The sequence below is a fragment of the Macaca nemestrina genome, chromosome 5 (assembly GCF_043159975.1).
Source record: "Macaca nemestrina isolate mMacNem1 chromosome 5, mMacNem.hap1, whole genome shotgun sequence".
Lineage (NCBI taxonomy): Eukaryota > Metazoa > Chordata > Mammalia > Primates > Cercopithecidae > Macaca > Macaca nemestrina.
Genome location: NC_092129.1, coordinates 173038423 through 173052983, shown reverse-complemented (window position 1 = coordinate 173052983; position 14561 = coordinate 173038423). Strand labels below are relative to the sequence as shown.

At 42.8% G+C, this 14561-nt stretch overlaps 1 long non-coding RNA gene and 1 other non-coding gene across 3 annotated transcripts in view; both read left to right on the top strand.

Annotated features, from left to right (window-relative positions):
* The window catches only part of LOC105482419 (uncharacterized), a 36782-nt gene extending 32037 nt beyond the window's left edge, over positions 1-4745 (top strand). For both annotated transcript variants that reach the window (XR_987587.3, XR_011624036.1), the window contains one exon: positions 3291-4745. This is a non-coding gene — a long non-coding RNA (uncharacterized lncRNA). The remainder of the gene's footprint in view (positions 1-3290) is intronic.
* LOC112426825 (small nucleolar RNA U13) lies at positions 4603-4706 on the top strand. Its single transcript, XR_003018230.1, has one exon. It is a non-coding gene; the product is annotated as a small nucleolar RNA U13 (small nucleolar RNA).
* Positions 4746-14561: the final 9816 nt, after the last annotated feature.

Below are 14561 nucleotides of genomic sequence, written 5' to 3'. Positions count from 1 at the left end.
GCAAACTGGAGTATTTTTCCCTCAAAACTACTTAACCCTCACTTAAGCAGGCAGTAGAGCAGCATGAACTGATGGCAGGCTGTCTGGTCAACATCCTGGCCATCCCACGTACTAGCTGTATAATTTTAGTCTACTTACTTAACCTTACGTGCCTCACTTTCCTCATCTGTGAAATGGGAACAGTAATACTAGTTGAGTATCCCTTTTCCAAAATGCTTGGGACCGGAAGTATTTAGAATTTCAGGGTTTTTTTTTTTTTTTTTTTTGATTTTGGAATATTTGCATAAACATAATGAGATATCTTGGGGATGGGACCTAGGTCTAAACATAAAATTATGTTTCATATATACCTCATACACATAGCTTGAAGGTCATTTTATACAACATTTTAAATAATTTCGTACATTAAACAAAGTTTGTGTACACAAGGTCAAGGGTGAAATTTTCTACTTGTGGTGTTGTATCAGTGCTCAAAACTTTTGGATTTTTGAATTAGGGATGGTCAGCCAATAGTTCCTACCTAATAGAATTGAGGTGAAGATTGAATGAGTTAACATCGTAGACAAGCACAACAGGAATGTTATTAGCTACTGTTAGCTAGGCTTAAATTACAATGTAAAGTTTGAGCCTAACTCCAATTTCATGACAAAGTAGAAGAGTAGCAATATAATACGTATTACTTATTAATATAATAATAAGTACTTCTAAACCAGTGTCTTGATATTGAGCTATAGTAAATATTAAGTCCAATAAAAGTGCTTTTTTTTTTTTTTTTTTTTTTTTTTGAGACGGAGTCTCGCTCTGTAGCCCAGAGCTGGAGTGCAGTGGCTGGATCTCAGCTTACTGCAAGCTCCGCCTCCCGGGTTCACGCCATTCTCCGGCCTCAGCCTCCCGAGTAGCTGGGACTACAGGCGCTGCCACCTTGCCCGGCTATTTTTTGTATTTCTTAGTAGAGACGGGGTTTCACCGTGTTAGCCAGGATGGTCTCGATCTCCTGACCTCGTGATCTGCCCATCTCGGCCTCCCAAAGTGCTGGGATTACAGGCTTGAGCCACCGCGCCCGGCCAAAAGTGCTTTTGGTAATCCCAAATGCAATTTCCCCTCAGTCCTGATTCAAACAGGCCTGCAATAACTTAGTTATCCAACTGATTAGCATTCTAAAACCATACTGAGGGAAAAAATTCTACCAGAAATTTACATCTTGTACTAGAAAATGAAGATCCAGTAATGTCACATTTCTGTGGGAATGTAACAATCAGGGCTTTTGTGGTTTAAATGGAACGATGCAGGCTCCATTCTGTGTAACACCAAAGAAAGTATGACATGTTTGAGAAATTTGTATTTTTTTGCATGATGGTCTTCCTTTCTTTGTTGTTACTCATTTTTGGGGTGGAGGGAGGTCAGTGGAAAGTACTTATGGAAGTTTAGAAAAAGATAGATTCAGCTGCTAAAGGAAGGAAATACGGTATCCATTTTTTCAAATGTTCTACCTATTAAATTGTGAAAATAATAGTATAGATACCCTTTCAAAGTTCTAAATTGGTTAACTTTCCCCCAAAACACTAACAAGTGAACCTAAACAGCTACAATCTAAACTTTTATAAATATGGTCTAGAACTAAATATTCTACCTGTCATGGGAGTGATTACACCACAGAAGGAAGTGAGAATCAGTCATACTTGCCTTCTTGCTTATGACATGTCGTTGCTGTCTGTGTAGGTAAAAATCTATTACTATAGTTAGTCATCTAAATTGCCATAGGGAACTGGTGTGTGTTCAGTGCCTAACTGCAGCTTAACCACTTCTAAAACTGGAACCATAAAGGCTTCATATGCATGTGGATTTTCATAACGTCAGAATGGGAGTAAGGCACAGAGTATTTAAAATAAAGGTATTTTTCCAAATAAGGTCTAAAAGGAAAACATGAACTCCCTCCTCTCCCTAGTTCCCTACTCCTGTTAGTCATAAAGCTTGCCCAAACGCATCCTCTCTTTCCCACCCCTCCGCCCTCCCTGTGTCCTTGCCCAGGACTTCATTAGCCCACATTTGCATCTCTACAGCCTCCTGCAGGCTGCCTTGAGATCTGAGGCCTTTCCAGCATATCATATCCTTAATACTACTGCTGGACCTAATCTGTTAAAAACATTACTTTGGGCTTGTCATCTTCTCTCTTTATACTCTCATCACTTCCTTGCTTTAACGTTCCCAAGCTTGCAGATGGCCACTTGAGTCCTGGCAGCTCTCCTGATTGCCCCTCATGCATACATACACTGGAACCTTCCCACTGAACTCCTGTATCCAGATGTTCCATCATCACGCTCCAAATCCTGCATGGCAAATGCCATCTTGCTCCTCTCCCCAAGTCAAAGATTTCAGGGCACTGACTTTCATTCAGTCACTCGAGCTAGCAATCTAGAAGTTATCTTTGGCTCTTCCCATGTCCTCAGCAGCACAGACAGTTCATAAGTTCTGGCCCCACTGGGTTGTCCCCATCTGCCTTCCTTACATTCACTTCTTGTGACTTTTTGCCCACATGAGTAGACTTTGCAATTTAATGCTGTGTTTTAAGGACATAGAAAATATGAGAAAGTATATGTATTTATGTTAAAAGGTAAGAAATTAAGCTTTCTTAATATTTGCTATAAGGATAGACACTGGGTCCTCAATTTGTCTCTTACGTTCGATGATCACGTGTCAAATAGAACACTAGGAAGGATCCTGAGGGCATGGTAGGAGTTCCACTGTCAGTGTATCACTCTGTATTGCTGTTTCCTTGCTATGAGTTGTTTTCAATGGGTCTCATTTTGTAAAAGCAAGATTTTAAAATAACAGGCCATGGCCTGGTGCAGTGGCTCACACCTGTAATCCCAGCACTTTGGAAGGCTGAGATGGGCAGATCACGAGGTCAGGAGATCGAGACCGTCCTGGCTAACACGGTGAAACCCCGTCTCTACTAAAAATAAATAAATAAATAAATAGCCGGGCATGGTGGCGGGTGCCTGTAGTCCCAGCTACTCCAGGGGCTGAGGCAGGAGAATGGCATGAACCCAGGAGGCGGAGCTTGCAGTGAGTTGAGATTCCGCCACTGCACTCCAGCCTGGGCAACAGTGGGAGACTCCATCTCAAAATATAATAATAATAAAATAATAATAATAAATAAATAAATACAATAAATTAACAGGCCATCACTAAAATGGCCAGGCAAACCTTTTCTTACCACCAGGAGTTTTCTGACTTTTTTTTGGCAAAGTACTTAAAGATAAGTTACACATATTTTTTATTTCTTTTAGATGAAAGTGTCATAAGTTAGATTCCTGGGAAGAAAATTCTGAGACACATTCTGCTGGATGATTATTAGGGCTCATCCTTGGTTTCAACACCCATAGAAGGAAGGGGGAAGAAGGAATCGAACAGAGGAGAGACAGAAGTCGAGATGCATTTCAGGCCGGGACTCTTGACTGAACCCACAGGAGCTTTGGAGCTAGAATTGCCCTTCAGAGTTGTCCTGAGTTGGGCTGAGATGGCCAGTTCTTTATATTCCTGCATGGGATAGTCACTGGATGTCCACCCCAGGAAGCAGTGTGGCCAAGACAGTCCCTGAAATGCCTGCCAGCACTCCCTATACCTGGAGCAATGAGACCAACATCACAGGGGGATATACTGGGTGAGGATCACAGCATTCATCTCAGAAGATGAGGATACAGAATTGGCTGACTGCTACATTCTAAATGTCAATGTTCCCCAAAATTCATATGTTGAAACTTAATTCCCCAATGTGATGGCATTAGGAAAGGGGGCCTTTGGGAGGGGCTATAGGTCATGAGTGGGATTAGTGTCCAGAGAGCTGCCTTGCCCTTCCACCATGTGAGGACATAGTGAGAAGGTGCCATCTATGAACGAGGAAGTGGGCGCTTACTACCAGACACCCACTCTTCGGGCAACTTAATCTTGAATTTCCCAGCATCCAGAACTCTGAGAAATCAATTTCTGCTGATTATAAGCTACCCAGTCCATAGCATTTTGTTAAAGCAGCTGAAACTAAACTAAGACAGTGACGTTTTCTGCAACAAAAAGATAGAGTGAGTCTCTATAGCATACCATGTAACAGATGTTTTTGGAAAAATAACCTCATTTCATATGTTTCCTCAAGCTAAAAAGAATATCGTAACAACAAATGAGAAAATAGTTGGTTTAGAAATATTGCACCCTATGGAGAGAGTATTTTGGATTTGGTTTTTTTGTTTTGTTTTTAACTTTTGTTTTAGGTTCAGGGGCACATATGCAGGCTGGTTATATAGGTAAACTCATGTCACAGGGATTTGTTGTACAGATAATTTCATCACCCAGGTACTAAGCCTAGTACCCAATAGTTGCTCTTTTTCCTCCTCTCCCTCCTCCCACCCTCCACCCTCAAATAGGCCCCAGTTTGTGTTGTTCCTTTCATTATGTTCATGAAGTTGAGAGAGTGTTTTGAAAAAGAATGTTGGAAAGCATTTCCACTGTTAGATGATTTTAAGTCAAAAAGTTATATAACAGTGTCACCTATCTAGATGCACACAAGCATGGACACAGAATTGTTTCATATGTTTAAAACTTTTCTAGATCCTTTTGTGGTTCATAAGCTTGATGATTGAGTTTTCACGTCCACGTGTGAGATGTGCCTCCCTTGAGCCTTGTTACAACATTGGCACATTCCCTGCCTGATGTGAACAATAAAAATAAAAAATAAAAATTTGCTAAACAGAGTTTCTGTGGATTTCTAACTTATTTATAAAAACAATAAAAATGTAACGTATTCCATTTAGTGTTCAAGAACAACTAAGTAACAGTGAAGGGGTGGCCTGCCCCTCCACACCTGTGGGTGTTTCTCGTTAGGTGGAACGAGAGACTTGAGAAAAGAAATAAGACACAGAGACAAAGTATAGAGAAAAGCGGGGGCCCAGGGGACTGGCGCTCAGCTGTATTACAGAGGACCCACGCCAGCACCGGTCTCTGAGTTCCCTTAGTATTTATAGATAATTATCTTTACCATCTTAAAGATCAGGGAGTGGCAGGACAATAGGATCGTTTTTAGGGAGGAAATCAGCAGTAAGACATAAGAACAAGGATCTCTGTGACATGAATAAGTTTAAAGGAAAATCCTGTGCCTAGAGATAAACCTTTTAGCAGCATTGTTTCATCCTATCACATGGGGATAAACCTTGGACAATACCTAGCTTTTCTAGGAACAAAGACACACCCTGCATGCCCAAAATCATTAAACCTTGAGTTACCACAGCACATGTCTCTTGCAAGGACAAGGTTGGGGATAGGGTCACAGATTAACAGCATCTCAAATACAGAACAAAATGGAGTCTCTTATGTCTACTTCTTTCTATATAGACATAGTAACAGGCTGATCTCTTTCTTTTCCCCACAAACAGTAAAGATGGAAATTTGCTAGCTGAATTTCAAGAAAAATGTTTGTATAGTAAGTAGATGAGATAGAAAAAAATGTATGTCATAATTCAAAAGTTAGTCAGAAGCCTGGGTAACATAGTGAGACTCTGTCTCCACAAAAATTAAAAATTAAAAACATTAGCCAGGACAACAGACATGGGAGGTTGAGGTGGGAGGACCGCCTGAGTCCAGGAGTTTGGGGCCACAGTGAGCCATGATCACACCACTACACTCCAGTCTGGGCAACCGAGTGAGACCCTGTCTAAAAAAAGAAAAAAACAAAAGTCAGTCAGAGGGGCAGTGTTTTCATTTGGAATTCTTCATTTTTTTAAGGTATTAAAGAAAAATGATTTCTTACCACACTGCTGACACAAATGTGGGCGTGTGTGTCACAAGAACCAATTCTCCAACCCTCTGTACACCAGCTGAGTGTCCTACAATTCATTTCCTTTTTTTTTTTTTTCCTTTTGAGATGGAGTCTCAATCTGTGGCCCAGGCTGGAGTGCAGTGGTACGATCTCAGCTCACTGCAACCTCTGCCTCCCAGGTTCAGGTGATTCCCCTGCCTCAGCCTCCCTAGTAGCTGGGATTACAGGCGCCCATCACCATGCCCACCATGCCCAGTTAATTTTGTGTTTTTAGTAGAGATGGGGTTTTTCTACGTTGGCCAGGCTGGTCTCAAACTCCTGACCTCAGGTGATCCTCCTGCCTTGGCCTCCCAAAGTGCTGGGATTACAGGCGTGAGCCACCGTGCCCGGCCCTGCAATTCATTTCTGACACTAACTACCCAGAGTTAGTGCAGCCCCCACGGGTTATGGGTCCATTCCACAAGACTGCCCCACTTTGGATTCCAGTGCCAGATCTGGGCCTACTGTATGTGTGAGCAATCAGCTATAAATCTGTACATCAGAGCTGTCCACCATCCTCTCCTCACACTCCATAAGTTGTTAGAACTGCTCACAGAACTCAGGGAAACATTTTACCTTCATTGACTGGTTTATTATAAAGAATATGATAGAGGATACAAATGAACAGCCAGATGAAGAGGTACATAGAGCGAGGTCCCCAGCACAGGAGCTGCTGTCCCCATGAAGTTGAGATGTGCCAACCTCCCAGCACGTGGTCGTACTCACCAACCCAGAAGCTTTCTGAACCTGGTAGTTTAGGGATTTAGTGGAGGCTTCATCATGGAAGCATGACTGATTATTAACTCAGTCGCTAGTCCCTCCCTCTTCCCCAGAGGATGCCGGGTGGAGCTGAAAGTTCCAAGCTTCTAATCATGGCTTGGTCTTTCTGGTGACCAGCTCCATTCAGGAGCCTACCAAGAGTTGCCTGGCTAGAACAAAATACATTCCCATCGGCTTTTGGACATCCCAATAATTTCCAAAGGATGTAGGACCTCTGTCTCAGGAACCAGAGTGTATTAGTCCATTCTCACATTGTTATAAAGAAATACCTGAGACTGGGTAATTTAGAAAGGAGGTTTAGTTGGCTCACAGTTCTGCAGGCTGTACAGGAAGTATAGTGGCTTCTGCTCTTGGGGAGGCCTCAGGAAGCTTCCAATTATGGCGGAAGACAAAGGGGTAGTGAGACATCTCACATGCCTGGAGCGGGAGCAAGAGAGCGGGGAGATGCCACACACTTTTAAACAACCAGATCTTGAGAGGACTTACTATTGTGAGAACAGTACTAAGAGGATGGTGCTAAACCATTCATGAGAAATCTGCCCCCATGATCCAGTCACCTCCCACCAGGCCCCACCCCAAACACTAGGGATTACAATTCCCCATGAGATTTGGGTGGGGACACATCCAAACCATATCACAGAGTTGAGGACCAAATATTAAAATAAAAGATGCTCCTAGTACTCCTATTGCTTGGGAAACTGCAAGAGTTTTAGGGGCTCTGTGTCAAGAACTGGAGACAGAGACCAAATATATATTTATTATTATGTCATAGATTATTTTAAATTATGACAAATATTAAAATTCAGTATTAAGATAAAGTGAATATAGGTCATTGAACTGCTAAACCTCAAAGTATTAATCATTTTCAAAAGATTTTTTGAAGTAATGAAGACTGGTGATAGTTACTGATTGAATTATGTCTCACAAAAAGTTAAGTTGAAATCCTTATCCTCAGTTCCTATTTGGAAATAGGGTCATTGCAGATATAATTAGTTAAATTAAGATGAAGTCATAAGGGTTTTTTTTTTCTTTTTTGAGACAGAATTTTGTTCCTGTTTCCCAGGGTGGAGTGCAATGGCGTGATCTCAGCTCACTGCACCCTCCGCCTCCCCGATTCAAGCAATACTCCTGCCTCAGCCTCCCAAGTAGCTGGAATTACAAGCAGCCACCAACACGCCCGGCTCATTTTTGTATTTTTGGCAGAGACGGTGTTTCACCACGTTGGCCAGGCTGGTCTTGAACTCCTGACCTCAGGTGATCCATTCCCCTCGGCCTCCCAAAGTGATGGGACTACAGGTGTGAGGTACTGTGCTCAGCTGGTAGGCCCTTATATGACTGGTGTCCCTACAACAAGAGGAGAGAGCAGATACACATAGAGGAGAGGACCAGGTAAGGAGTCGTCGAAGACTACATTTATGTTGCCACTAGCCAGGGAACACCTGGGGCTATCCAGTGTTGGTGGAGGCAAGGAAGGATCCTCTCCTAGAACTTCAGAGGGTCCATGGCCCTCCTAGCAGCTTGATTTTGGACTTCTAGCCTCCACAAGAGTGACAGAATAAACTCCTGTTGTTTTAAGCTACCCAGTTTGTGGTTCTTTGTACTTTGTGGTTCCAGCAAACTAACACTGTGATATTAAAAATTTTCTCTACTATTAAATATAAAGTTTTAGGTGGGGGAGATATCTCCTTCACCAAATGCAGCGCATTTGTGTGTTTTCAACGTTCAGAGAATTCTACCTTTTGAGGTTCTTGAAATGACTTGCAAATTAACTAAAGTTTTAAAGTAAACTTTTTTTTCCATTGTAAATATTTCTAAAAATACTACCCATTGGAAATTAGAAAAGTAGAGTACTTTTCTGAATCCAGTCCTGCTTTTATTTTTTTTATTTTTTATTTTTTTGAGACGGAGTCTCGCTCTGTCACCCAGGCTGGAGTGCAGTGGCTGGATCTCAGCTCACTGCAAGCTCCGCCTCCCGGGTTTACGCCATTCTCCTGCCTCAGCCTCCCGAGTACCTGGGACTACAGGCGCCCACTACCTCGCCCGGCTAGTTTTTTGTATTTTTTAGTAGAGACGGGGTTTCACCGTATTAGCCAGGATGGTCTCGATCTCCTCACCTCGTGATCTGCCCGTCTCGGCCTCCCAAAGTGCTGGGATTACAGGCTTCAGTGACCGCGCCCGGCCAGTCCTGCTTTTATTTTACACAGTATTTCACAGCTGTGATCTCTGGAGCAAAAGCCAACAGGAAAAAAGTTTGTACGAGTATCATGAAGTATGTCTTTGGGCTTTCGTAAATAATTTTAACTCAAAACTGCTTCTTGCAATACAAAAATAAAATGTAAAAGCTTAAATATTTTATTCATATTCATCTCATCCTCTAGCATTTCTTTTTCTGTACATTCCATAATATAAAGTAACAAGTGTGATAATTTGTAAACAAATATGTATTAAACGTGTGTGCTCAAAATTTTTGTTTTAACTTAAGAATGGCATACAATAAGGCCGGGCGCGGTGGCTCAAGCCTGTAATCCCAGCACTTTGGGAGGCCGAGATGGGCGGATCACGAGGTCAGGGGTTCGAGACCATCCTGGCTAACACGGTGAAACCCCGTCTCTACTAAAAAAAATACAAAAAACTAGCCGGGCGAGGTGGCGGGCGCCTGTAGTCCCGGCTACTCGGGAGGCTGAGGCAGGAGAATGGCGTAAAAACCCGGGAGGCAGAGCTTGCAGTGAGCTGAGATCCGGCCACTGCACTCCAGCCTGGGCGACACAGCGAGACTCCGTCTCAAAAAAAAAAAAAAAAAAGAATGGCATACAATAAAAAAATATTTGAGTATGTGCTGGAAATTGTGTTTGAAAAGGTGTTTGCATAAGTCATTTGAGGCCTAGGACGATGAGCTTCTTTCTTTGTTTCTGCCAGGTCTTAAGGCTATACTAATCCAGGATTCCCCTAATCCAGTTTCAGAAATTGAACTTTTCTGGGTCAGCCCGATCAGTCAAAGCCAACCAGGCTTCAGGTTTATTTTCAGTCACCCCTTTATTCCTGTGGTGAGGCCCTTTGGGGTCTGAGCCCTCTATGCCTGGGATTCTCTAGAGCCCCAGTCCCACAACTCCAGCTGTGCCCTTGTCAACCCAGAGTTGTGGAAAGCACTGCTCAGCCTCCTTTTAGGACCTTTGAATGCCCTCCCTGGGTAAAAGAACCTCCAAATGCCTGGTTCTTGTTTTAGATTTTCTATTTCTATCTTCTCCCCAATCTTGGCCCACTTATTTCTCATTGTCTCATTAGCTATTTGATTTTTTTTTTTTTTTTTTTTTTGAGATGGAGTTTCACTCTTGTTGCCCAGGCTGGAGTGCCCAGGATGGAGTGTTGCAGTGGTACGATCTTGCCTCACTGCAAACTCCGCCTCCCGGGTTCAAGCAATTCTCCAGCCTCAGCCTCCTGAGTAGCTGGGATTACAGGCACCTGCCACCACGCCTGACTAATTGTTTGTATTTTTAGTAGAGATGGGGTTTCTCCATGTTTGCTAGGCTGGTCTGAAACTCCCAGCCTCAGGTGATCCACCTGCGTCAGCCTCCCAAAATGCTGGCATTACAGGCGTGAGCCACCACGCCCAGCCGATGTTTGTAAAAAGATTTTTGTTTTAATTCCAACTTTTTAGTTGGATTTAGCTAGAGGATTGGCCCAATTTATTTAGTCTATGATTACCAAAAGCATAATCAAAAACACTTAGAGACCACTGTCTTAGACTATGTCAGCAATCTCTTAATGAATCTGCAATCTTTTCTTACCCCCGATCTCTCCTCCACTTTGCTGCCAGATCAATATTTTTAAAACAACATTCCCATCAAGTCTTTTTGACTTGAGAGTCATCAGTGACTCTCACTGTGTAGTGACCATGTATTACAACAATTTGGTGAGAATGGAATTTCCCAGTATTTACTTTCCTTTATCTTTCTGGATCAGCGTTGGCCAATAAAGACATGTTGGATGATATTTGAGAGGTTGAAATGAAGCAGCTGCCATTTTTTTTTAATGCTTTAGTGACTGGTGAAGGGCAGGCATATTGTCACTGCTCTGCAGCTAGCTCACTTCGTAGGCATGAGAAAGCACCCCAAACCACAGTTCCCCTATGTACTCTGTTGAGCAGTGTTGTCCTGTCAAAATTCACATTGACCAGTAATGTCAGAATGTGACCTTATTTGGTAATAGGGTCTTTGCAACTGTAATTAGTTATGTTAAGATTAGGTCCTATTGGATTATGGTAGGCCCTAAATCCCATGACTAGTGTCCTTATAAGAAGGCCATGTGAAGACACAGCAACACAGACATGCAGGGAAGAATGCTGTGTGATGGTGGAGGCAGAGATTGGAGTGATGCAGCTTGGCCAAGGAAGGCCAAGGACTGCCATAGCCACCAGAAGCTGGAAAGGACTCTCCCTTAGAGCCCTCAGAGGGAGCATGGCCCGGCCAATACCTTGCTTTTGGAGTCCCGGCCTTCTGAACTGTGAGAGACTAACTTTCTGTGGCTGAAGCCACCGCATTTCTCTGGTACTTTGCTATGGCAGCCCTAGGAAATGAATACACTCCAGCTCCCGCCAGACCTCTCCCATCAGTTTCTTCAACTCCTGGACTGAGTGCGTGCTCAGTTCCATAATGAAGGGCACAAGCTGCTTCTACACATTATCTACGGCATCAAGGTTGGAAGTGGGGAGAGGAGGGTGTTGGTTCCAGTTAGTCTTTGCAGGGTCTGATTGTCTTCATTGGTCCTAGTTTGCCCTTGCAGTTTCCAGTTCGCCCTTGCCCTTGTTCATATCCAACTTTCCTTCCCAACTGCTCTTTCAGCAACTGTAGGCTCAACAGTAGACATGGAAACAACAGCCTGTTTGGGCTGTCCTGTCAGCTCCCACAATTGCCTGAGACTTAACTCCTACAGTAAATCCTGTATTCCATGCCCCTTTCGGTGGTTCTGGCTCTCTGATCAAATTCTGACAGACTCTTTTCCAAATCAAGTAAAAATGAATTTAATGAAACCAGTCTTGCTACCCAGTTCCTTTTCTTATATTAAAATAAATTAGGGCCAGTTGTGGTGACTCACACCTGTAATCCCAGCACTTTGGGAAGCTGAGGCGGGCGGGTCACTTGAGGTCAGAAGTTCGAGACCAGTCTAACTAGCATGGTGAAACCACATCTCTATGAAAACATACAAAAATTAGCTGGGTGTGGTGGTATGCACCTGTAGTCCCAGTTACTTGGGAGTCTGAGGCAGGAGAATCTTGAACCTGGGAGGCAGAGGTTGCAGTGAGCCAAGATCGCACCACTATACTCCAGCCTAGGTGACAGAGCGAGACTCTGTCTCAAAAAAATAGTAAAAATATATAAATTAGGTTATGAAGATATTAATGGCATTTATTGAAGACATCCTAAGTGCAGGGTGACACTGTGCTAGGTAAGCTCTCTCTATGTAGTATCTCATTACATTCTCAAAGTGATTCCATGGAGAAGGCACTACAGTTCCCCCTTGAACAACGCGGGGTGGGGGTAGGGATGCTAACCCCCCCCAGGCAGTCAAAAACGTGTATATAACTTTTGACTTCCCAAAAACTTAACTACTAATATTGTCTACGAATGACTAGAAGCCTTACAAATAACATATACAGTCAATTAACATGTATTTTGTATGTCATTTGTATTATATGCTATTATGTTATTTATACAAAAAAGTAAGCTAGAGAAAAGAAAATGTTATTAAGAAAACCATGCTGGGCGCGGTGGCTCACGCCTGTAATCCCAGCACTTTGGGAGGCTGAGGCAGATAGATCACGAGGTCAGGAGACCGAGACCATCCTGGCCAACATGGTGAAACCGCGTCTCTACTGAAAATACAAAAATTAGTTAGGCGTGGTGGCGCGTGCCTGTAATCCCAGCTACTTGGGAGGCTGAGGCAGGAGAATCACTTGAACCTGGGAGTCGGAGGTTGCAGTGAGCCGAGATCGTACCACTGCACTCCAGCCTGGGTGACAGAGTGAGACTCTGTCTCAAAAAAAATAAAAATAAAAATAATAAAAGAAAATCATACGGACTAGAAAATATATTTACTATTCATTAACTGGAAGTGGATCATCATAAAGGTCTTCATCCTTGCAGTCCATACATTGAACAGGCTGAGGAGGAGGAAGAGGAGGGGTTGGTTCTGCTGTCTTAGCAATGATAGAGGTAGAAGAAAACCCTTATGTAAGTGAAACTGTGCAGTTCAAACCTATGTTGTTTGAAGGTCAACTGTATTATTATTAGTAATAATAAATTCATTGTTGCTGTATTAAACATTAGTAAGAGGCTTAGAGAGATGAAGTGATTCAACTAAGTTAGTTAGAATTCAAAGCCAGAGCTGAATTGCAGAGCAGGAGCTTAACCACCATAGTCTCCCTCTACTCCAAATTTTTCAGAACTGAAAGGAACTGTTATCTTTTCCATGGAATCTTAGGCATCCTAACCATCCCGCTCACAAATGTACTCATGACCTCAAGAATCTGCTCAAGGTTTTTCCCTTAATCTTTCCTTTCCCCCAGATCTTTTTCTGTCTGTGGTACAATGGAAACAAAATTTTATTTTAAGTCATACTGACCTGGGTTTGGATGTCAGTTCAATTCATTACCTACTACAAATTTTTTTAGAGTCACTAAGCCTCAATCACATCTGAAAAATCCTATATTATACATGTAAAGTAATATTTAAAATAGTCGGCCAGGCATGGTGGCTCACACCTGTAATCTCAGCTCTTTGGGAGGCCCAGGCAGGTGGATCACCTGAGGTCAGGAGTTCAAGACCAGCCTGGCTAACATGGCGAAACCCCATCTCTACTAAAAATACAAAAATTAGCTGGGCGTGGTGGCACATGCCTATAATCCCAGCTACTTGGGAGGCTGAGGCAGGAGAATCGCTTGAACCTGGGAGGCAGAGGTTGCGGTGAGCCACTGTACTCCAGCCTGGGTGACAGAGTAAGACTCCATCTAAAAAAAAAAAAAGAAAAAAAAAAGTCACATATATACATGTCTGGTTCCCTTTTACTAGACTGGATTTTTCATCTTTTTATAAACTATAACCCATAGTAAGAATATATTTTGCATTGCAACTCAGTTCACACACACACTCCACTAATACACACACCCACATACATAAATAACTGAAATAAAAGTTCCGTGAATAGTATTTGCCCTTACTACTTGTGATATACATTTATGGCTTCTATTCTAGCCCTTAAAGTACTGGTTGTGATGCTCACTGAATTAATTTCACGATACACAGATGGGTCAACATTGAAAACTACTGAGCCAGGCTGGGCTATTTTATATCAGGGAGCATATTTATTTTTGTACTGCTACTAGCAAACACAGTGCATGGCACAAAGTAGGTGTAGGTGTTTGGTAAATACTTGGTGTGGGACTGGATTTTCCATGAGGGCAGGAATCTTGTCTTACCTTGTATCCACCCCGCATTTAGCATATTCTTCCCACAATATTTAGTGATCAAATGGCTAAAATTTGCGAGGCTTTAGAGATCAAACATTTGGATCAAAATCTGACAAGCACCTACTATGTGATAACACATAAATGCTGAGTTCATAGCTCCTCTCTCTCTCTTTGTTTTAATACCAATCTAATGAGACATGACTCTTTCTCTTAATTATCTTTTTTTTTTTTTTTTTTTTTTTTTGAGACAGAGTCTAGCTCTGTCGCCCAGGCTGGAGTGCAGTGGCGCGATCTCGGCTCACTGCAAGCTCCGCCTCCCGGGTTCACGCCATTCTCCTGCCTCAGCCTCCCGAGTAGCTGGGACTACAGGCGCCCACAACCGCGCCCGGCTAATTTTTTGTATTTTTAGTAGAGACGGGGTTTCACCGTGGTCTCGATCTCCTGACCTTGTGATCCGCCCGCCTCGGCCTCCCA